The 22,866-nt window shown below is 47.0% G+C and overlaps 1 protein-coding gene and 1 long non-coding RNA gene across 2 annotated transcripts in view; one reads left to right on the top strand and one right to left on the bottom strand.

Annotated features, from left to right (window-relative positions):
• LOC138750560 (uncharacterized) overlaps positions 1–20,040 on the top strand; it is a 120,001-nt gene extending 99,961 nt beyond the window's left edge. The window contains exon 3 of the long non-coding RNA XR_011349385.1: positions 19,769–20,040. This is a non-coding gene — a long non-coding RNA (uncharacterized lncRNA). The remainder of the gene's footprint in view (positions 1–19,768) is intronic.
• The window catches only part of LOC138750556 (endogenous retrovirus group 3 member 1 Env polyprotein-like), a 474,937-nt gene that overhangs the window by 194,747 nt on the left and 257,324 nt on the right, over positions 1–22,866 (bottom strand). The gene's annotated exons all lie outside the window — the stretch shown is intronic.

Below are 22,866 nucleotides of genomic sequence, written 5' to 3'. Positions count from 1 at the left end.
TTTTCCACTTTTTCCAATCTGTTCCCCCTGCTCCCTTTGGTTCCCCTCTATTCTGCAGTTTTCTATACAGTTCCCCACATTTTCCAATCCGTTAACCCTGCTCCCTTTGTTTCCCCTCTGTTCTGCAGTGTTCTCCACGGTTACCGACTTTTTCCAATCTGTTCCTCCTGCTCCCTTTGGTTCCCCACTGTTCTGCATTTTTCCACACAGTTCCCCACTTTTTCCAATCTGTTCCCCCTGCTCCCTTTGTTTCCTCACTCTTCTGCATTTTTCCACACTGTTCGCCACTTTTTCCAATCTGATCCCCCTGCTCCCTTTGATTCCCCACTGTTCTGCAGTGTTCCCCACTTCTCAACTTTTTTCCGATATGTTCGTCCTGCTCCCTTTCGTTCCCCTCTGTTCTGCATTGTTTCCCACGGTTCCCCACTTTTTCCAATCCATTCCCACTGCTCCCTTTGGTTCCCCACTGTTTTGCAGTGTTCTCCACGGTTACCGACTTTTTCCAATCTGTTCCTCCTGCTCCCTTTGGTTCCCCACTGTTCTGCATTTTTCCACACAGTTCCCCACTTTTTCCAATCTGTTCCCCCTGCTCCCTTTGTTTCCTCACTCTTCTGCATTTTTCCACACTGTTCTCCACTTTTTCCAATCTGATCCCCCTGCTCCCTTTGATTCCCCACTGTTCTGCAGTGTTCCCCACTTCTCAACTTTTTTCCGATATGTTCGTCCTGCCTCCTTTCGTTCCCCTCTGTTCTGCAGTGTTTCCCACGGTTCCCCACTTTTTCCAATCCATTCCCACTGCTCCCTTTGGTTCCCCACTGTTTTGCAGTGTTCGCCACGGTTCCACACATTTTCCAATCTGTTCCCCCTGCTCCCTTTAGTTCCCCTCTGTACTGCAGTGCTCTCCACGGTTCCCCACATTTTCCCATCCGTTCTCCCTGCTCCCTTTGGTTTCCCACTGTTCTGCATTTTTCCACACGGTTCCCCAATTTTTCCAATCTGTTCCCATGCTCCATTTGGTTCCCCTCTTTTCTGCAATATTCCCCACTGTTCCCCACCTTTTGCAATCTGTTCCCCCTGCTCCCTTTGGTTCCCCACTGTTCTGCAGTTTTCGCTAACGGTTCCCCACTTTTTACAACCTGTACCTCCTTTTCCCTTTGGTTCCCCTCTGTCCTGCAGTGTTCCCCACGGTTCCACACTTTTTGCAATCTGTTCGCCGTCCTCTCTTTGGTTCCCCTCAGTTCTACAATGTTCCCCACAGTTCCCCACTTTATCCAATCTGTTCCCCCTGCTCCCTTTGGTTCCCCTCCGTCCTGCACTGTCCTCCATGGTTTCCCAATTTTTCCAATCTCTTCCCCGTGCTCCTTTGGTTCCCCTCTGTTGTGAAGTGTTCCGAACGGTTCCCCACTTTTTCCAATCCGTTCCCCCTGCTTCCTTTGATTCCCTTCTGTTCTTCAGTGTTCCACACTGTTCCCCAATTTTTCCAATCCGTTCACTCTGCTCCCATTGTTTCTCCACTCTTCTCAATTTTTCCACACCGTTCCCCACTTTTTCCAATCTGTTCGCCCTTCTCCTTGGGCTCCCCTCTGTTCTGCAGTTTACCCCACAGTTTGCACTTTTTCCAATCTGTTTCCCCTGCTCCCTTTGGTTTCCCCTCTATTCTGCAGTGTTCTATACAGTTCCCCACATTTTCCAATCCGTTACCCCTGCTCCCTTTGGTTCCCCTCTGTTCTGCAGTGTTCTCCACGGTTCCCGACTTTTTCCAATCTGTTCCTCCTGCTCCCTTTGGTTCCCCACTGTTCTGCATTTTTCCACACAGTTCCCCACTTTTTCCAATCTGTTCCCCCTGCTCCCTTTGTTTCCTCACTCTTCTGCATTTTTCCACACTGTTCGCCACTTTTTCCAATCTGAACCCCCTGCTCCCTTTGATTCCCCACTGTTCTGCAGTGTTCCCCACTTCTCAACTTTTTTCCGATATGTTCGTCCTGCTCCCTTTCGTTCCCCTCTGTTCTGCAGTGTTTCCCACGGTTCCCCACTTTTTCCAATCCATTCCCACTGCTCCCTTTGGTTCCCCACTGTTTTGCAGTGTTCGCCACGGTTCCACACATTTTCCAATCTGTTCCCCCTGCTCCCTTTAGTTCCCCTCTGTACTGCAGTGCTCTCCACGGTTCCCCACATTTTCCCATCCGTTCTCCCTGCTCCCTTTGGTTTCCCACTGTTCTGCATTTTTCCACACGGTTCCCCAATTTTTCCAATCTGTTCCCATGCTCCATTTGGTTCCCCTCTTTTCTGCAATATTCCCCACTGTTCCCCACCTTTTGCAATCTGTTCCCCCTGCTCCCTTTGGTTCCCCACTGTTCTGCAGTTTTCGCTAACGGTTCCCCACTTTTTACAACCTGTACCTCCTGTTCCCTTTGGTTCCCCTCTGTCCTGCAGTGTTCCCCACGGTTCCACACTTTTTGCAATCTGTTCGCCGTCCTCTCTTTGGTTCCCCTCAGTTCTACAATGTTCCCCACAGTTCCCCACTTTATCCAATCTTTTCCCCCTGCTCCCTTTGGTTCCCCTCCGTCCTGCACTGTCCTCCATGGTTTCCCAATTTTTCCAATCTCTTCCCCGTGCTCCTTTGGTTCCCCTCTGTTGTGAAGTGTTCCGAACGGTTCCCCACTTTTTCCAATCCGTTCCCCCTGCTTCCTTTGATTCCCTTCTGTTCTTCAGTGTTCCACACTGTTCCCCAATTTTTCCAATCCGTTCACTCTGCTCCCATTGTTTCTCCACTCTTCTCAATTTTTCCACACCGTTCCCCACTTTTTCCAATCTGTTCGCCCTTCTCCTTGGGCTCCCCTCTGTTCTGCAGTTTACCCCACAGTTTGCACTTTTTCCAATCTGTTTCCCCTGCTCCCTTTGGTTTCCCCTCTATTCTGCAGTGTTCTATACAGTTCCCCACATTTTCCAATCCGTTACCCCTGCTCCCTTTGGTTCCCCTCTGTTCTGCAGTGTTCTCCACGGTTCCCGACTTTTTCCAATCTGTTCCTCCTGCTCCCTTTGGTTCCCCACTGTTCTGCATTTTTCCACACAGTTCCCCACTTTTTCCAATCTGTTCCCCCTGCTCCCTTTGTTTCCTCACTCTTCTGCATTTTTCCACACTGTTCGCCACTTTTTCCAATCTGAACCCCCTGCTCCCTTTGATTCCCCACTGTTCTGCAGTGTTTACCACTTCTCAACTTTTTTCCGATATGTTCGCCCTGCTCCCTTTCGTTCCCCTCTGTTCTGCAGTGTTTCCCACGGTTCCCCACTTTTTCCAATCCGTTCCCGCTGCTCCGTTTGGTTCCCCACTGTTTTGCAGTATTCGCCACGGTTCCGCACTTTTTCCAATCTGTTCCCCCTGCTCCCTTTGGTTCCCCTCCGTCCTGCACAGTCCTCCATTGTTTCCCAATTTTTCCAATCTCTTCCCCGTGCTCCTTTGTTTCCCCTCTGTTGTGCAGTGTGCATAACGGTTCCCCACTTTTTCCAATCCGTTCACCCTGCTCCCGTTGTTTCTCCACTCTTCTGCATTTTTCCACACAGTTCCCCACTTTTTCCAATCTGTTCGCCCTGCTCCCATTGGTTCTCCTCTGTTCTGCAGTGTTCCCCACAATTCCCCACTTTTTCCAATTCGTTCCACCTGCTCCCTTGGTTCCCCTCTGTTCTGCAGTGTTCCCCACGATTCCGCAATTTTTCCAATGTATACCCCCTGCTCCCTTTGTTTCCTTAATCTTCTGCATTTTTCCACACTGTTTCCCAATTTTTCCAATCTCTTCCCCGTGCTCCTTTGGTTCCCCTCTGTTGTGCAAAGTTCCGAACGGTTCCCCACTTTTTCCAATCCGTTCCCCCTGATCCCTTTAGTTCCCCTCTGTACTGCAGTGCTCCCCACGATTCCCCACATTTTCCAATCCGTTCTCCCTGCTCCCTTTGGTTTCCCACTGTTCTGTATTTTTCCAATCTGTTCCCATGCTCCATTTGGTTCCCCTCTTTTCTGCAATATTCCCCACTGTTCCCCACTTTTTGCAATCTGTTCCCCCTGCTCCCTTTCGTTCCCCACTGTTCTGCAGTGTTTTCCAACGGTTCCCCACTTTTTCCAACCTGTACCTCCTGCTGCCTTTGGTTCCCCTCTGTTCTGCAGTGTTCTCCATGGTTCCCGACTTTTTCCAATCTGTTCCTCCTGCTCCCTTTGGTTCCCCACTGTTCTGCATTTTTCCACACTGTTCCCCACTTTTTCCAATCTGATCCCCCTGCTCCCTTTGATTCCCCACTGTTCTGCAGTGTTCCCCACTTCTCAACTTTTTTCTGATATGTTCGCCCTGCTCCCTTTCGTTCCCCTCTGTTCTGCAATGTTTCCCACGGTTCCCCAATTTTTCCAATCCGTTCCCACTGCTCCCTTTGGTTCCCCACTGTTTTGCAGTGTTCGCCACGGTTCCCCTTTCCTAATTGTTCCCCACTATTCCCCTCTGTTCCCCATTGTTCTGCAGTGTTCCTCATGGTTCCACACTGTACCCCATTTGTTCCTCACTGTTTCCCCCCTGTTCAAAACAGGTTCACCAGAAGTCCCCACTGTTCCTCTCAATTCCTCACTGAACCCCACATTACTTCACTCTTCCCTGCTGTTCTCCAGCAGGTCCCGAACTGTTTCCCAGTGTTCCTGCATTTTCCACAGTTCGCTATCTGTTCTCCACCGCTCCCCACTATTCCCCACTGTTCCGCAGTTTTCCAAACTGTTCACCATATGTTCCTTGAGGTCCGCATTATTCTCCGCTTCTCCCCACTATTCCCCTCCATTCCCAATTATTATGCAGTGTTCACCAGAGTTCCACACTGTTGCCCATTTGTTCCTCACTGTTAATCACATGTTCAACATATTTTACCCACATGTTCGACACATGTTCCCCACAAGTCCCAACTGTAACTCAGCAGTTCCACACTATGTCTCCAATGTTCCCCACTATTCTGCAGTTTTCCCTACAGTTCTCCACTGTTCCTCAATATTCCCCTCTGTTCCTAACTGTTCCCCAGCTGTTCTCCATTTCTTTTCCATCTGTTACTCACTGTTCCCCCATTCTCCACTGTTCCCCATCTGTTCCCCTTTCCTCAGTGTTAACCCCCTGCTTCCCACTATTCCCCTCTATTTCCCACTGCCCAGCAGTATTTTCCACGGTACCCCACACTATCCCATCTGTTCCTCACTGTTCCCCACCTGTTCCTCAACAGTTTACCACAATTTCTAGTCTGTTCCCCATCTGTTCTCCACTGTTCCTCACAAGTTCCCCACTGTTCACCACTTAGACACTATGTTCCCCCACTGTTCCCTTTGGATCCCCACTGTTCCCCTCATTTCCCAATCTGTTTCCCATTTTTCCCCACTGTTCCCCCATTCTCCACAGTTCACCATCTGTTCACCACTGCTCCCCACTATTCCCCTCTGTTCTGCAGATTTTCCCACTGTTCCCCATCTGTTCCTTCAATTCCTCATTTTTCTCCCCTATTCCCCACTATTCCCCTCCATTCCCCATTGTTATGCAGTGTTCATCCCAGTTCCACACTGTTCCCCACATGTTTGACACATGTTCACCACTTGTTTGACACATATTCCACACTATTCCCCTCTGTTCACCAGCAGTTCTCTCCATTCCTTAATGTTACCCTCTGTTACCCACTCTTCTCCACTGATCCCCACTGTTCCTCAATGATCCCCCTCTGTTATCCACTGTTCCACACAGTTCCTCACTGTTTCCCAGCTGTTCTCTATCTCATTTCCATCTGTTACCCACTGTTCCCCACATTCTCCAATGTTCTGCATTTGTTCACCTTTCCTCGTTATTCACCCCTGCACCCCACTCTTTCCCTCTGTTCTGCACTGTTCTCAACTGTTCAACATTTGTTCCCCTTTCCTCATTGTTCACCCCTGCTCCCCACTATTCCCTCTGTTACCCACTGCTTGGCAGTGTTCCCCAAGGTTCCCCACTCCTCCCCATCTTTTCTTCACTTTTTCCCACCTGTTAGATACATGTTCCCACAAGTCCCCATTTTTCACCTGCAGTTCCCCACCATCTCTCCACTGTTCCCCATCAGTTCCCCATCTAATACCCACTGTTTTCAAGCTGTTTCCGCAATGTTCCCCTCCTGTTCGACACATGTCCCCAGCAGTTCTCCACCATTTCTCCACTTTTCCCTACGGTTCCCCATCATTTTAACATTCCTCAGTGTTTCCCCCCCCACTGCTCTCCAATATTCCCCTCCATTACCCATTATTCTGCAGTGTTCTGCACGGTTCCACATTGTTCCCTACTATTCCCCACTGATCCACATCTGTTCTTCCCCGTTGCCCATATTCCCAAATGTTCCTCACAGTTCCCCATTTTTCCCCATTAATACCACTGTTGCCCATCTGTTTGTCACTGTTGCCCAATTTTAGTAATATTCCCACTGTTCACTATCAGTTCCCCACTGTTCCTCAATTGTTCCCCACAGTTTCCCACTTTAACCTTCTTATTCCCACAGTTCCACATATGTTCCGCCATCTTGCCCATTTTCCCCAATGTTTCCCACTGTTCCCCATCTTTTCCCACTGTTTCCCATTTACCCACTGTTCCCCACTGTTTCACACCTGTTCTCCACTGTTCCACAACTGTTCACCACAGTTCCTTACATTTCCCCACTGTTCCCCACCAATCCCATCTGTTTCCCAGAAGTTTCCCAACTGTTCCCTAGGGTTGCCCACTGTCCCCAATAGTTCCTCACTGTTCCCTACCTGTTCGACACATGTTCCCCAGCAGTTGTCCATCATTTCACCACTGTTCCCCACTGATCCCCAGAGTTCCACATCAGTTCCCCATCTGTACTAAACTGTTTCACACTGTCCCTCCACATCAGTTCCCCATCTGTACTAAACTGTTTCACACTGTCCCTCACCTTTTCCCCATCTGTTCCTCACTGTTCCCGACCTGTTCGACACATGTTCCCCAGCAGTTGCCCACCATTTCTGCACTGTTCCTCACTGATCGCCACAGTTCCACATCAGTTCTCCATTTGTTCTAAACATTTTCCCACCGTCCCTCACCTTTTTCGACTGTTCCCCACCTGTGTCCCACCAGTTCTGTACTTTTCAACACTGTTTCCCAAGATTCCCCACTGTTCACCTCATTCCCAATCTGTTCCCCATTTTTCCCCACTCTTCCCCCATTCTCCATTGTTCACCATCTGTTCCACACTGTTCTTCCTGCTCCCCACAGTTTCGCAGCTGTTTTCCAGCAGTTCCCCTTTTACCACTGTAGCCTACTGTTCCGGATCTGCTCCCCACTGTACCCCACTTTTTTCCACATGTTCCCCAACTGTTTCCTACTCTTCCCCATCAATCCCAACTGTTTACCAGCAGTTTCCCACCTGTCCCCCTTGGTTTACCTGTGTTCCCCATCAGTTCCCCATCTGTTCCCCTCTGTTCTCCAGCTGTTCCTAAACTGTTCCCCACTGTTCACCACTGTTCCCCTCTGTTCCCCATTTTTCTTACTGTTCCACATCTGTTCCCCAACTTTTCCCCACTTTCCCACCAATCCCAACTTTATCCCAGCATTTTCCCACATATTACCCACAGTTCCCCACTGTTTCCCATCAGATTCCCAACTGTTCCCCCAACACTCTTTTGCTCACCTCTGTTCTGCAGTGTTCCCCATCAGTTCCCCTTTCCTCGTTGTTCCACCCTGCTCCCCAATATTCCCCTGTTCATCATTTTTCTAGAGTTTTCCCCACGGTTCCACACTTTTCCCCACTGTTTCACACCTGTTCTCCTTTATTTAACAACTGCTCCACAATTACTTTTCCCCACTGTTCCCCATCTGTTCTGCATTGTTGCCCAATTTTTGCAATGTTCCCCAATCTTCATATTCAGTTCCCCACTGTCCCACAACTATTCCCCACTGTTCCACACAGTTCCCCACTTTTCCCCTCTGTTCCCCATTTATACCACTGTTCCCCAATGTTTTACAACTGTTCTCCACTATTCCACAACTATTCCCCAAATGTTCCTTACTTTTCCCCACTGTTCCCCAATTGTTCCTCACTATTCCCTACCTGTTCGACACATGTTCCCCATCAGTTCCCCACTGTTCTCCAGCTGTTCCCGATCTGTTCCCCATTTTTCCCACTGTTCCCCATGGGTCCACACTGTTCCCCAACAGTTACCAATCTGCTTCCCACTGTTCCACACAGTTCACCACTTTTCCCCACTGTTTCTCTTTTTTCCCACCTTTCCACCTCTGTTCACCACCATTCCCGACTGTCCCCCAATGTTCCCCAATATTCTCCAGCTGTTCCCCACAGTTCCTCATAATTCTTCACTGTACTCCACTGTTCTTCACCTGTTCTGCATGGTCCCCACTGTTCTCCAGCTGTAACCAAACTGTTCCCCACCTTTTCCCAACTATTTCCCAAAGTTCATCGCTGTTCCCCACTGTTCCCCTTTGTTCCCAACTCTTCCTCATTTTCCCCACTGTTCCCTACTGTTCCACATCTGTTCCGCACTGTTCCACACAGTTCTTCACTATTCTCTCGCTGTACCCTAATTGTTCCCCATTTATCCCACTGATCCCTATTGTTCCACATCTGTTACCCACAATTCTTCACTGTACCATGCTGTTCTTCACCTGTTTCCCAACTGTTACGCACTGTTCGCCACCAATCCCAACTGTTTTCCAACATTTTCCCACCTGTTCCCCACGGTTCCCCATGGATCCCCACTGACACCTCATTTCCCAATCTGTTCCCCACTGTTCCCCCGTTCTCCACAATTCCCTATCTGGTCCCCACTATTCCCCGCTGTTGCCCACTGTTCTCCTCTGTTCCTCTCTGCAGAGATCTCCACTGTTCCCCATCCCTTCCTTCCATTCCTCAATTTACCCCAATGTTGCCCTCTATACACCACTGTTCCTCAACTTTTTCCCAAGTGTTCCCTGCTGTTCCCCACCTGTCACACACTTTTTAACAGTTAACCACATTCTCCAGTGTTCCCTACTGCTCTCCCCTGTTACCCTCTGTTCTCCACTGTTACTCATTCTCCCCATTACCCACTGTTCCCTCACAGTTCCTCACTGTTCTCCAGCTGTTCCCAAATGTTACCCATCCTTTCTCCACTGTTCTCCATTTTTCCCACTGTTTCCTACTGTTCCACACCTCTTCTCCACTGTTCCCCAGCTGCTCTCAAACTGTTCACCACTGTTCCCCATTTTTCCCACTGTTCCCTACTGTTCCACACCTGTTCTCCATTGTTCCCCAGCTGCTCTCAAACTGTTCACCACTGTTCCCCATTTTTCCCACTGTTCCCTACTGTTCCACACCTGTTCTCCACTGTTCCCCAGCTGCTCTCAAACTGTTCACCACTGTTCTCCATTTTTCCCACTGTTTCCTACTGTTCCACACCTGTTCTCCACTGTTCCCCAGCTGCTCTCAAACTGTTCACCACTGTTCTCCATTTTTCCCACTGTTTCCTACTGTTCCACACCTGTTCTCCACTGTTCCCCAGCTGCTCTCAAACTGTTCACCACTGTTCCCCATTTTTCCCATTGTTCCCTAATGCTCCATATCTGTTCCACACTGATCCCCACAGTTCTTCACTGTTCCCCACTGTACTCCAGCTATTCACAAACTGTTCCCCACTCTTCCCCATTTGTTCTACCGTTCCCTAATGTTCCACATCTATTTCCCACAATTATTCACTATACCACACTGTTTTTCACCTTTCTCCAACTGTTCCACACTTTTCCCCACCAATCCCAACTGTTTTCCAGCAGTTTCCCTCCTGTTCCTCACGGTTCCACACTGTTCCCCATCAGTTCCCCCTGGTCCCTACTGTTCCCCTCTGTTCTCATCTGTTCTGCAGTGTTCCCCACTGTTTCCCATCTGTTCCTTTCCTCATTGATCCCCCCTGCTCCCCAATATTCCCCTCTGATCCCCATTGTCCTACAGTGTTCCCCATGCTTCCAGACTGTTTCACATCTGTTCCACACTGTTGCCCATTTTTCCCCACTGTTCTCCATCTGTTCCCCACTCTTCCATTTTCCCCCATGTTCTGCACTGTTTCCCAATGTTCTCTAGCTGTTCCCCATCTGTTCCCTAATTTTTCCACAGTTACCCCAATTCCCCATTGTTCACCTCTGTTCCCCACTGTTCCCCAGAGTTCTTCACTGTTCCACACTTTTCCCAACTGAAGCCAAACTGTTCCCCATTTTTCCCACTGTTCGCCATCTGATCACCACTGTTCCCGACTATTCCCCACAGTTCTCCACTGTTCCGCTCTGTTGCCTACTGTTCCCCATGGTTCTTCACTGTTCTCCACCTCTCCACTGTTATCCAGATGTTCCCGAACTGTTTCCTACTGTTCGCCACTTTTCTCCACTGTTCCTCACTGTTCCCCAATGTTCTCCACAGTTCTGCAGTGTACCCCACTATACCCCATCTGTTCCCCTTGTTCCTCATTGTCCTCACTGTTCTCCACTATTTCACACCTGTTCCCTACTGATCCCAACTGTTCCCTTTAGTTCCCCACTTTTCCCCACTGTTTCCCATTTTTGCCATTGTTCCACATCTGTTCACCACCATTACTGACTGTTCCTGACTATTCCCCACTATTCTCATCAGTCCCCCTATCTGTTCCCCACTGTTCCTCCTATTCCCCAATGTTCTCCACTGTTCCCCTCATTACCCATCAGTTACCCACTTTTCTCCACTATTACCCCGTTCTCCACAGTTCGCTATCTATTACCCACTGTTACTCATTCTTCCCTTTGACCCCTCAGTTTCCCACCAGGTCCCATGGTTCCCCACTGTTCCCCATTTGTTCCCCACTGTTATCCAGCTGTTTCCCACCACTTCCCCACTTTTCACCACTGTTCCACATGGTTCCCCACTTTTCCCCTCATTTCCCAATCTGTTCCCCACTGTTCCCACATTCTCCACAGGTCAATATCTGTTCCCCATTGCTCCCCCCTATTTGTCTCTGTTCCACTGTTCTCCACTGTTCCTCAGTGATCCCCACTTTTCCCCATCTCTTCCTTCTGTACCTCAATTTTCCCCACTGTTGCCCACTATACACCACTGTTCCCTAATTGTGCCCCGTGTTTCCCACTGTTCTTCACAGTTCTCCATCTGTCACACACATTTCACCACTGTTCCCCACATTCTCCAATGTTCACATTCTGTTCCCCACTGCTCTCCCCGTTACCCTGTATACCCCACTGTTACTCATTCTTTCCCTCTTTCCCACTGTCTCCCACAGTTCCTCACTGTTCCCCACTTCTCTCCATCTATTCTAAACTGTTCCCTACTTTTCCACTCTGTTCACCACTGTTCCCCTCTGTTTTTTACTTTTCCCCTCTGTTCCCAACTGTTCCCCATTTCTCCCACTTTCCCCTATTGTTCCTCACTGTTCCCGACTGTACCCCACAGATCCCAACTGTTACCCACTGCACCCCATGTTTCCCATTGTTGCCCATCAGATACTCCTCTTTTTCCCATCTGTGACCTAATTTTCCACACTGTTTCCCACAGTTCTCCACTGTTCACCATCTGTTCCCCACTGCTCCCCACTGTCCTCAACAGTTCCCCAGTTTTCACCAATGTTTCCCAGAGTTGCTCACAGTTCCCCAGCTGTTCGACACATGTTCCCAATAGTTCCCCACATTTCTCCACTGTTCACTAATGTTCCACATCAGTTCCCCATCTGTTCTAAACTGTTTCCCACTGTCCCTCATCTTTTCCCCACTGTTCCCCACCGTTTTCCTACTGTTCCAAACCTGTTCCCACTGTTCCCCAGCTATTCCACACCTGTTCGCCACTGTTCCCCAACTGTCTCCCACCAATTCCCCACTTTTCCCCCATTCTCCACCGTTCACCATCTCTTCCACACTGTTCCCCTGCTCCCCACAGTTCGGCTCTGTTTTCCAGCTGTTCACCAATTTTTCCACTGTACCCTACTGTTCCACCTCTTTACTCCACAGTTCATCACTGTCCCCCACTGTTCTTCACCTGTTCCCAAATGTTCCCTACTCTTCTCCACCAATCCCAACTGTTTTCTACCAGTTTCCCACCTGTTTCCCCATGGTTCCCCACTGTTCCCCATCAGTTCCCCTCTGTTCTCCAGCTGTTCCCAAACAGTTCTCTACTGTTTCACATCTGTTCCCCACAGTTCTGCACTGTAGCCCATTGTTCTTCACCTGTTCCCCAACTTTCCCCACTGTTCCCCACCAATCCCAACTGTTTTCTAGCAGTATCCCACCTATTACCCACAGTTCCCCACTGATTCCCATCAATCCCCCTGCTCCCTTTTGTTCCCCTCTGTTCTGCAGTGTTCCCCACTCTTTCCCATCTGTTCCCCTTTCCTCATTGTTCCACCCTGCTCCCCAATATTCCCGTGTTCTCCATTTTACTGCAGTGATCACCACGGTTCCACACCATTCCCTACTTTTCCCCACACTTGATCTCATGACAAGATCTACCTTGGTGAAAGCACAGAAATTGTGCAGATGGGCAGCGAAATCTCGCATATGAGGTATAGGGTATCTGTCGGCTGTAGTTATTGATCCTACGGTAATCGCTGCAGGGTGTCCATCCACCTGTTTTCTTGGGTGCCATGTTTAACAGTGATGCCCAAGGACTGTTGGAGCGCTGAATGATACCTAATTCCTCAATTGCAGTTCACTCTGCCCTTGCCTGCGCAGTTTATCAGGTGGAAGATGACGAACCCTGGCGTAATTTGGTGGGCCTGAAGTGTCTATGTAATGGGACACACCCTGGGCTGTTTAGGAGATATTGAAATTAGGTGAGAGAGTACAGGGAAATTCGTTGAGCAGAGCAGCATGTGCACATTTGTTCAAGGTATGCACCCCGAGGTGGGAAACTCTCCCTTTGCTGCATCCCAGAGGGTATGTTTGAAAAGTGGTAGCAGGAACCAATTTCCTCCACTTCACATCTACTGGCAAGTCATGGGACCTTAAAAAATCTGCACCCAAAATAGGCTGTGCAATGGAAGCCAATAGGCAATTCCAATGGAATGTCACACCTCCTATCCCAATCGTGACCTATCCTGTGCCAAAGCAGGGAATTTTCATCCCATTTGTGTTTGAAGAGTCAGGTGGTGTTGTTTATGTGGGTTTTATTTCAAAATAGGTTGGTGGGAGCAAACGAACCTCAGCACTCGTGTCTACAAGAAACTTGTGCTTACCAGCGCAGTCTTGGAAGATACAATGGGACGTATTTGTGCCAGCTGCCATGGCCATAAATGGTAGACGGCCTTATCTTTCCTGCCTTTTTTCTGTAATAGGTACATGTCGGGACACATTTATGGGCATTTTTCACCAACGGCCATGGTAAAAACACCATTCTCACCGCCTGTCAGCACGTTCATCCTTCTTTGACTGAACTGAAGATATAGTTGGCTCATAGGACACGGGATATGGATCTGCTGTGAAAACAGTCTGTACGTGAGCAGACTCTAGCGTTGGAGTGTGATCCAGCCTGTCAGTCTCCTGCGCTACGTCATGGGGATGGTGGAAATCCATGTTAATGATTGGTATTGTGACACGACATGGGAGTTTGGACAGGAATAGAGTCTCAAAAAGTAAACAATGAGAATAACCATCTGCTAATGCGAGCATCTCATTCATTAAATCGGATAGATTCCTGTTACCTAGGTCCTCCATATTTAAAAGTCGTGCTCATGTCTAGTCAATTCCAGCGAGTCCAGGAGAAATTGGCGGAACCTGGTTTACTGGTTTTCTGCCAGGGGATTGGCAACATATTCTATTACTTGAGACGCTGCAGTAGTGTCCAATGCACCTATTACATGGCAGAATTTCATGTCCTCTGCCATTATGCCACAAGACAAATCTGGGTTTCAGCCTGATTAAGCCATACCCGAGGTTGATGTGTCCAGAAAGGAGGGAAGTGAAGTTCCACCACATTAACTGCAGCCCTGGTGGCAACAGCTGCTGCCGTCCTTGTGTACATGGTAACTGGAGATTCAAATTTCCCAGAATCTTGCATTTGGGGTCCCCAATTGTAGCGGCGACTTCGGTAGAGCTACTAAAGTAATACACACACAAACACACATACACCAAGTTAGTCAACACAAGACTGCTTTATTCAGACTTTACAGACTTCTTTTAGGAACAGTGGGGAACAATGAGGGAACAGTGGGGAACAGAGGGGAAAAGTGGTGTATAGTGGGCAACAGAGGTGAAAATTGAGGAATGAAAGGAAGAGATGAGGAAAAGTGGGGATCGCTGAGGAACAATGGAGAACAGTGGGGAACAGAGACAAATGGGAGGAACAGTGGGGAACAGATTGGGAAATGAGGGGAAGAGTGGGGAATCATGGGGTACGGTGGTGAATAGTGGGGAACGGGTGGGGAACAGCTGGGGAATAGTGGGGAACAGGTGTACCACATCTGTTCCACCCTGTTGCCCATTCTTCACAATGTTCCCCACTTTGCCCCATCTGTTCCCCACTGTTCCCCATTTATCCCAGCCCATAAGTATTACATTCCTTAAATGGCAATTATTACCCCTTCTGGGCTTTTTGAATTTCTTAGGATGCCACTTGGGTTGAAGAATGCTGTTCAAACCTGCCAGCAGCTTATTGGCACTTAGGGCAGATATTTAGAATTCCCTTAAATATACTTGGAAACATCTGGTAAAAACAATGGCGTCATGAATATTCTGTCCAGACCGACTGTATATCATATTCAGGATGAGATTGATATTCCTGAATGAGCCAGTGTCCAGGCAATGGACCCCGATGGTCAGCCATATAGTACGACCATGACTAACTTGGACATACTGCAGGTGGCATCACAACTGGGCGGCCAACCTTACTTTGTGACATGTCTTTGGGCTACATTAGACCAGTGATTCCGGATATCTTGGAGGCAACGCCTTTTTGACCAGATACACACCTTGTCTCATCTGTCCATCAGAACATCTGTCAAGCTCATGTCAAATAAATATGTATTGCATGGACTAAAAAAGGGTGTTGCATAATGGGTCTGCACAGGTACCTCCTGCCAGATTGCCAAAATTCAGCGGCACAATAAGGCACCTCTTCAACATTTCCCGGTGGTACACAGGCGGTTGGAACACGTGCATGTGGACCTGCTTGGATCATTGCCATTATCTCAAATTTTGAAATACATTCTAACAGTCATAGAACGTTTCACACGCTGGTCAGGGGCTGTCCCGTTGCCATCCAGTGACACTGAGACAAGGGCAAGAGCATTCACTGTCGATTGGATGGCTAGATTTGGTTTTTCAACACACATTACTTCAGATCGTTGAGCACAATTCATCCACAGTCCAACAGACTTGTGGAACGTTTCTACTGGCAACTGAAGTCCGCACTTAAGGCCTGACTCACCAGTCCCAATTAGGTCGATGAGTTGCCATGGATTCTATTCGGAGTGCACATCTCTTCAAAGGAAGATATGTCCGCATTGTCCACAGAGATGGTTTATGGTACAGTTCTTACAGTTTCATGGGACATTCATTTCACAACCAACTCTGACCTGAATTTCCTTCACAGCTTTGACATGGAGTCATGATCAGCAAACTTTTTCCTACCCACTGGCATGGATCACCTAAACAGAATGTGCCCCACCATTCCTGGACGCTGATTTTGTTTTTGTGCGCAGACAGGTCCCAGGAGCGCCATTACAATTAACGTATGAGGGCCCTTTCCATGTGGTGAAGAAGGATGGGCTTGTGTATACTTTGGACATAAGGGGACATTCACAGCTGTTTCGTGTAGACTCAAGCCTGCCCATGTGAAGCCCGCTTCACCTATTTCAGTGCCCCCAGCCCAGACGGCGAGGGGGTCCACCTCAGGTGCATGCAGCTGATGTTTTAGTTTCTGTGAAGGTTCTGTGGGGGAACTGGGTGGTTTAGCAGCTGTGTAGAGGGCCGAGCGGGTAAGGTTCTTTGGCACGCGAGTGAAAATATAAGACAGACAGTTGGGAACTCATCCATTTAATTGACTGTCCAGGCGTGGTGCTTCGTGGCGTGGAACGGCACGTTGATCTGTGGATTCTCCTGCCGGATGGCACGGGACACTCACACGGCTTCATTTAAATCTGCGGTCCTGTGGTTCAGAAGCAAACTCATAATGATGTCCCATGGAGCCCAGGACACACTAAATCAAAGAAGCCTGTAAAGTCTGAATAAAGCAGTCTTGTTTTGACTAACCTGGTGTGTGTGTGTGGGTGTGTTGCTTTAGTAGCCCTATCGAAGTAGCCGCTACATATATAAATATTTGGGATGATTATCCCACTTACAGGATACTTTCCTTCCATCTCACAGCCTGTGGGAAGAAGCTATTCCCCAGCCTGGCAGTCCTGATTTTGATGATGGACGTGGTTAAAGATGCTGTGCACTGGATGGAAATGGTCTTTTTACAATTCCTTGAGCCCTATTTAAACAACACTCCCAGTAAATGTCATCTACAGAAGAAAGGGAGACCCCAGTGATCCTCACAACTCTTTGCATCATTCCTGTCTGATGCTTTACAGCTACTAGACCATCCAATGATGCAGCCAGACAGGAGACTCAACTGCGCTCCTGTAAAATCTCAGGATGAGAGCCGTTGGCCTTGACCTCCTCAGTCTCCTTGTGAGGTTTACGCACTTCCTGACCAATAAGGAGGTGTGATTGTTTTGTGTATTAATACATGTTCTGTATAGATGTAACAATCTTTAGTGGAGAGAATTACTCATTGTACTTCAGGGTGTACAATCAGGTACAGAATATCCTTAAATAGCCATTTGGCCCAGATGTCTATTCAGTACAAGAATACTTTCAATCTCAGGGAGATTTTGAACAATAACACCATTCATTTTGCAACAAGCGCAACTTAATTTTGCCAGTTGTTCAATGGCAAGCGACATGGGGAAAACACCACTGTCAACTCTTCTAACTTAAAGGAGTAATTTTATTCAAATGGGCAGTAGATCAAGAGATGGAAACTGAAATCAGACAGAGGTGAGTGATTGGTTAAAATTAGAAACATTCGTATTCATGCTATAGAGTTTAAGGCTGCCCAGGAGGAATATAATATGTTTTCTTTAAGTTTGTGTGCCCTCAGCCTGCCAAAGGATGGGGCCAACAGACATGTTGCTGAAGGGTTTGAGAAATGATATGGTAGGCCACAGGAAGCTCAAGGTTAGATCCACAGAGCACAGATGTTTAGCAAAATGGCTACCCAGTCTGTATTTGGTCTTGGTGATATCGAGGTCAACTGAGTCGACCAAATGTAGTAGATTAGGTTTGATGGGGTGCATGTGAAACAGTGCATCACCTGGAAGGTCTGATTGTGGCCTTGGATGGAGGTGGCAGGAAATGGAGGGACAACTTTGGAAATTTCTGCAATTCCAAAGGGGAGTGCGTCAGGTGGTGGTGGGTGGAGAGGGAAGTGCTGTCAAGGGAGAGGGAAGTGCTCTTGAGGGAGTCACAGAAAGACGTGCCCCTGTGAAAAGAGGATCTGAGTGGAGTGGGTTAGATGTAGCAGGTTAGAGAATGGTGCTGAAGTTGGAAGTGTTCAAGGATAATGTGTCAGATGTGGCAGCTGATGGGTGGTAAGCGAGAAATCTGAGGATTCTGTCCTTGTTCTGCCGGAGAGGAGGTGGGGTAAGGGCAGAAAGAAAATTGGAGATATGGGTGCAGGCTTTATGGGGGAATCTGCATTTATTGAAGAAATAAGACATTTTGGGTGTTCTGGAGTAGAAAACCTCCTTGGGACTTTTACAAGCCCAGAGGACCCAAAACCTAGCAGCAATAGAAAATCACCAAGACAAAAGATACTTAAACAAACGTCATTTTTAATTTTCTTTAAACAAAAAAACAGGATCAAACTTTAACTTATCACTATTAACTTAACAGCCTTACATTGCCCCGTTCTAATTCTCAGTGCAGGTGTATTTAATGTGCATAAAGTTCTTTGACACAACTCCATGTTCACTGGTGTCTATCAATTCTTATACTGTGCAAAGAATTCAACATTTATGAATTTGCACCAAGCTCTGGTGCTTAAAAGTGAATGGTTACCCCTCCAGGAAGGCTCTTGTTGGTTTCAGAGAGGGATTTCTTGCTCATTGGACACACAAAAACTGATTCCCTCTGATCAGCCACTTTGGGGTCTTGTCAATGAAACCCGTCACGGTTTTCCAAATGATCACCTCTTCTGCAGGTCACCATAGAGTTCCTTTTGTTTTCCTTATTTCAGGTGAAACACTCAGGCCAGCCATTTCCTATAGTTTGGATTAAAAGTTTTTCAACAGGCTGAACTGAGAACTCACAAACCGTCTTCAGCTTGCCATCTCTCTATTAGAAAAAGCATATTTGGTCTCTCCTCTATGCTTGCAAAAGCACATGACCTTCGTAGAACAGCAAACTGCAACCAGCCAGATTACTGCACTGGACCCAAACTTCTGAGTCCATTCATCAGTTGATTTAAAATCAATAATCCATTTACACCTGCTTTTGAAATTCTTTAGCAAAGCAGTCTCCTTGTTTTGTCTTTGCAAAGGCTCTTGGCACCTGAATGACTCTCTATCAGCAAAGCTCTTGCATTTTAAATAAGAGCTGTTTTGTGAAGTGTTTGTGTTTGTTTGTGGCCTCCACGACTCCTACAATAATCTCTTTCAAAAACATATCAATATACAATGTGGTGTCCTTGCAAAAAAATAAAGTGGGAAGAGGTATAATCCAGGTAGCTCTGGTGACTGGAGTTTGTAATAGTTTGAAACTTGAACCTCTCTCTCTATTTACTGTCATATAATTAAAAAGTGTCTTATCACACAAAATTGCCTTTTTCCTGCTGTGAGGCAGACAGATTCGCCATTGATTTTAATTATCTTTAAATATGAATATGGAATTACACTTCAACTTATGACTGTTTTACTACTTTAAATTACTTTACTTAACTTACCCCCCTTCTAATTCTAAGTGCACGTGTGTGTAATGTGTGTGTAAGTTCAGAAAAGTTCTTTGGTTCACAGTCCAATCTCACTTCTCATTCCTCAAAGTTCACTGGTTGCCGGCCATTCTTATACTGTGCACAGAATTTAACATATGTAAAATTCACCAGGCTTTGGTGCTCGAAAGGTAAAAAAAACATTACAGTTCAGGAAGGTTCTTGCTGGTTTTCAGAGAGAGGTGTGTTGTTCAGGGAAGTATTAGGGTGTTTCTGACTCGTCGTATCTGCATCTGAATTCTGATATCTCTTCAGAAAAGCTCTGATAGCTTTAGCATGGAGCAGAGCTGAGCCAGGACTTTGGAGGTATTTAAGGGAGTGTGTGGGCAGGGTTTGTTCTGGACCAACAATCTCACCAAATGACTCTGCTTGAAATCAAGATTCAAACCATTTTGAGGAATACAACAGGAATTGTTCAACAAAAGCCTGAGTTTTCTTTCAATAGTGGAAATGATTTTTTTTTAAAAGCCCGTTAATATTCCTGATACAGATCTTTGTATTTATCTTTCAGGTTGCTATCTGTTGTTAACTTGGAGGCCTTTAATGAGGTGACTGGGAGGAATCTTTGCTTTAACCCAGCAGTGCTCTTGCAATTTTCCAGCTGTAGGATGAGGTGCAGTTGCTTGCGAGTTTAGCAAGTGGGATTAAGATGTGAAACTGCAAGTCGCAGCACCATTTTTGTTTTTGAAAATGCAAATATGAAAATTTTAACTTTGGTCTCCTTGGTTTGCTTAAGTTTACAGAGGAGACGTTGGGTCAAGCTGAGAAGAGAGAGTTGGATGCCCATTTGGTGAAGCTGCACAGGCAAAAAAGAAAACACAAAACGAGGGACTGAAAAAATAATGAAGCAAACTGAAGAGCTGTTGCAACCAAACCCAAGTAAAGAATTTAATTTTGTGAGGCGTACTTTAGAGACCAAATGATTTGGGCTTTTAATGGTGACCTATTTAAATGAACAAAATCTGATTAGAATTTAACTTTATGGAAAGTTTGGAAGTTGCCACAAGAAAAATGGAGCATATAAATTAGATGTTGTAATGAAGAGAAATTAACAATACAATGAGCCTTGTGTCATAGTATCTACCTCAGTCTACCGTACATCACGTTAAACCTTCTCCCCATTGTGAACTTGGTGTCACAGTATCAAACACAGTTTATCGTACATTACTGTTCAACCGTATGACGGATGTGAACCCAGTGTCACAATATTTGACACAGTTTATCGTTCATCACTGTTTAAACTCATTCCCTCTATTCAACTAGTGTCACAGTATCCATCTCAATTTACCGTACATCACCATTAAACTTTCTCCCCACTGTGAACCTGGGGTCACAGTATTTGACACAGTTCATCGTTCATTACTGTGAAACATTCTCGCACTGTGAACCTAGGGTCAAAGTATCTTGCACAGTTTATGGTCCAGCAGTGATTGACCTTCTCCCCATTGTGAATCCGGTTTCACAGTATCTGCCTCTGTCTTCCGTTCATCACCATTAAACCACTCCCCACACTGAATCCGGTGTCACAGTATCTCATGGAGTTTATAGTATCTGTCTCAATCTGCCATACATCATCATTAAACCATCTCCCCACAGTGAACCCGGTGTCATAATATCTGGAACTGTTTATCGTGTATCACTGTTAAACATTCTCATTACTGTGAACCCGGTGTCACAGTATCTGACGTAGTTTATTGTACATCAATGTTGAACCTTCTCCCCACTATGAAACCGGGGTCATAGTATATGCCAGAGTTTATTATACCATAATGTATCATCTTTGGCTTGGCTTCGCGGACGAAGATTTATGGAGGGGGTAAAAAGTCCACGTCAGCTGCAGGCTCGTTTGTGGCTGACAAGTCCGATGCGGGACAGGCAGACACGATTGCAGCGGTTGCAAGGGAAAATTGGTTGGTTGGGGTTGGGTGTTGGGTTTTTCCTCCTTTGCCTTTTGTCAGTGAGGTGGGCTCTGCAGTCTTCTTCAAAGGAGGTTGCTGCCCGCCAAACTGTAAGGCGCCAAGATGCACGGTTTGAGGCGTTATCAGCCCACTGGCGGTGGTCAATGTGGCAGGCACCAAGAGATTTCTTTAGGCAGTCCTTGTACCTTTTCTTTGGTGCACCTCTGTCACGGTGGCCAGTGGAGAGCTCGCCATATAACACGATCTTGGGAAGGCGATGGTCCTCCATTCTGGAGACGTGACCCATCCAGCGCAGCTGGATCTTCAGCAGCGTGGACTCGATGCTGTCGACCTCCGCCATCTCGAGTACTTCGACGTTAGGGGTGTAAGCGCTCCAATGGATGTTGAGGATGGAGCGGAGACAACGCTGGTGGAAGCGTTCTATGAGCCGTAGGTGGTGCCGGTAGAGGACCCATGATTCGGAGCCGAACAGGAGTGTGGGTATGACAACGGCTCTGTATACGCTTATCTTTGTGAGGTTTTTCAGTTGGTTGTTTTTCCAGACTTGTAGTCTTCCAAAGGCGCTATTTGCCTTGGCGAGTCTGTTGTCTTTCTCAATGTATCATATATCACTGTTAAACCTACTCACTACTGTGTACCTGGTGTGAACAGTATCTGTCAAAGTGTACCATACATCCTCATTAAACATTCTCCCCACTGTGTAACTGGTGTCACAGTATCTGCCTCAGTCTGCCATACATCACCATTGTTTTATCTCTCAAATGTGAATCCAGTGTCACAGTATTTGCTACATTATATTGGACATCACTGTTAAACCTTCTCACTGCTGCTGTGAACCCTGTCTCACAGTATCTTCCTCATTCTTCCGTATATCACCGTTAAACCTTCTGCCCGGTGAACCCGGTGTAACATTATTTGCCTATGTCTGCCATGCATCACCGTTAAATCTTCTCACTACTGTGAGCCCAGTGTCTGAGTACCTGCCTCAGTCAACCATATACCACCATTGAACATTCTCACGTCTGTGAACTTGGTGTCTCAGTATCTGTCACAGTTTATCTTACAGCACCGTTAAACCTTATGCCAACTGGAAACCTCTTGTCAGAGTTTCTGCCACAGTTTATTGTACAAAACTGTAAACTTTCTCCCCACTGTGAACCCAGTGTAACGGTCTCTGCCTCAGTCTGCCGTACATCACCATTAAACCTTCTTACTGTGAACATGGTGTTACAGTATCTGACACAGTTTATCGTACATCACTTTTTAACCATTTCACTACTGTGAACACAGTGTCACAAAATATGCCTGAGTCTACCATATATCACCATTAAACCATCTCTCCACTTTAAACTCGGTCACCATATCCACCAAAGTTTATCGTACGTCACTATTTAAACTTCTCAACACTGTGAAACCTTTGTCACAGGATCTGTCTAACATCACCGTTAATCTTTCTCCCCACTATGAGACCCGTGTTACTGTATTTGGCACAGTTTATTGTACATCACTGTTAAACCCTCTCAACACTGTGTACCTGGTATCATAATATCTGCTTCAGTTTACAGTACATCACTGTTAAACCATCTCCTAACTGTCAAATTGGAGTCACTGCATCTGGCAGGAAGACCATTCTACATCCGGCATCTGGCAGGTGGACCATTGGAAATCCGACATATTGAAGAAGAACCATTCCAGATCCAGCAACTGGCAGGAAGACCATTCTCCTTCTTGCTTCTGGCAGGCAGACTATTCCTCATCCAGCATATGTCAGATGGACCATTCCATATCGGACATTTTCCAGGAAGGCCATTCCACATCATGAATCTGACAGGCAGAACATTCCACATCCGGCATCTGGCAAAGGACCATTCCACATTCTGTAAGTTGCTAGCAGTCCATTCCACATCCAGAAACT

The sequence above is a fragment of the Narcine bancroftii genome, unplaced genomic scaffold, assembly GCF_036971445.1.
Source record: "Narcine bancroftii isolate sNarBan1 unplaced genomic scaffold, sNarBan1.hap1 Scaffold_166, whole genome shotgun sequence".
NCBI classification, from domain to species: Eukaryota; Metazoa; Chordata; class Chondrichthyes; order Torpediniformes; family Narcinidae; genus Narcine; species Narcine bancroftii.
This window is presented reverse-complemented; position numbering and strand designations above follow the sequence as displayed.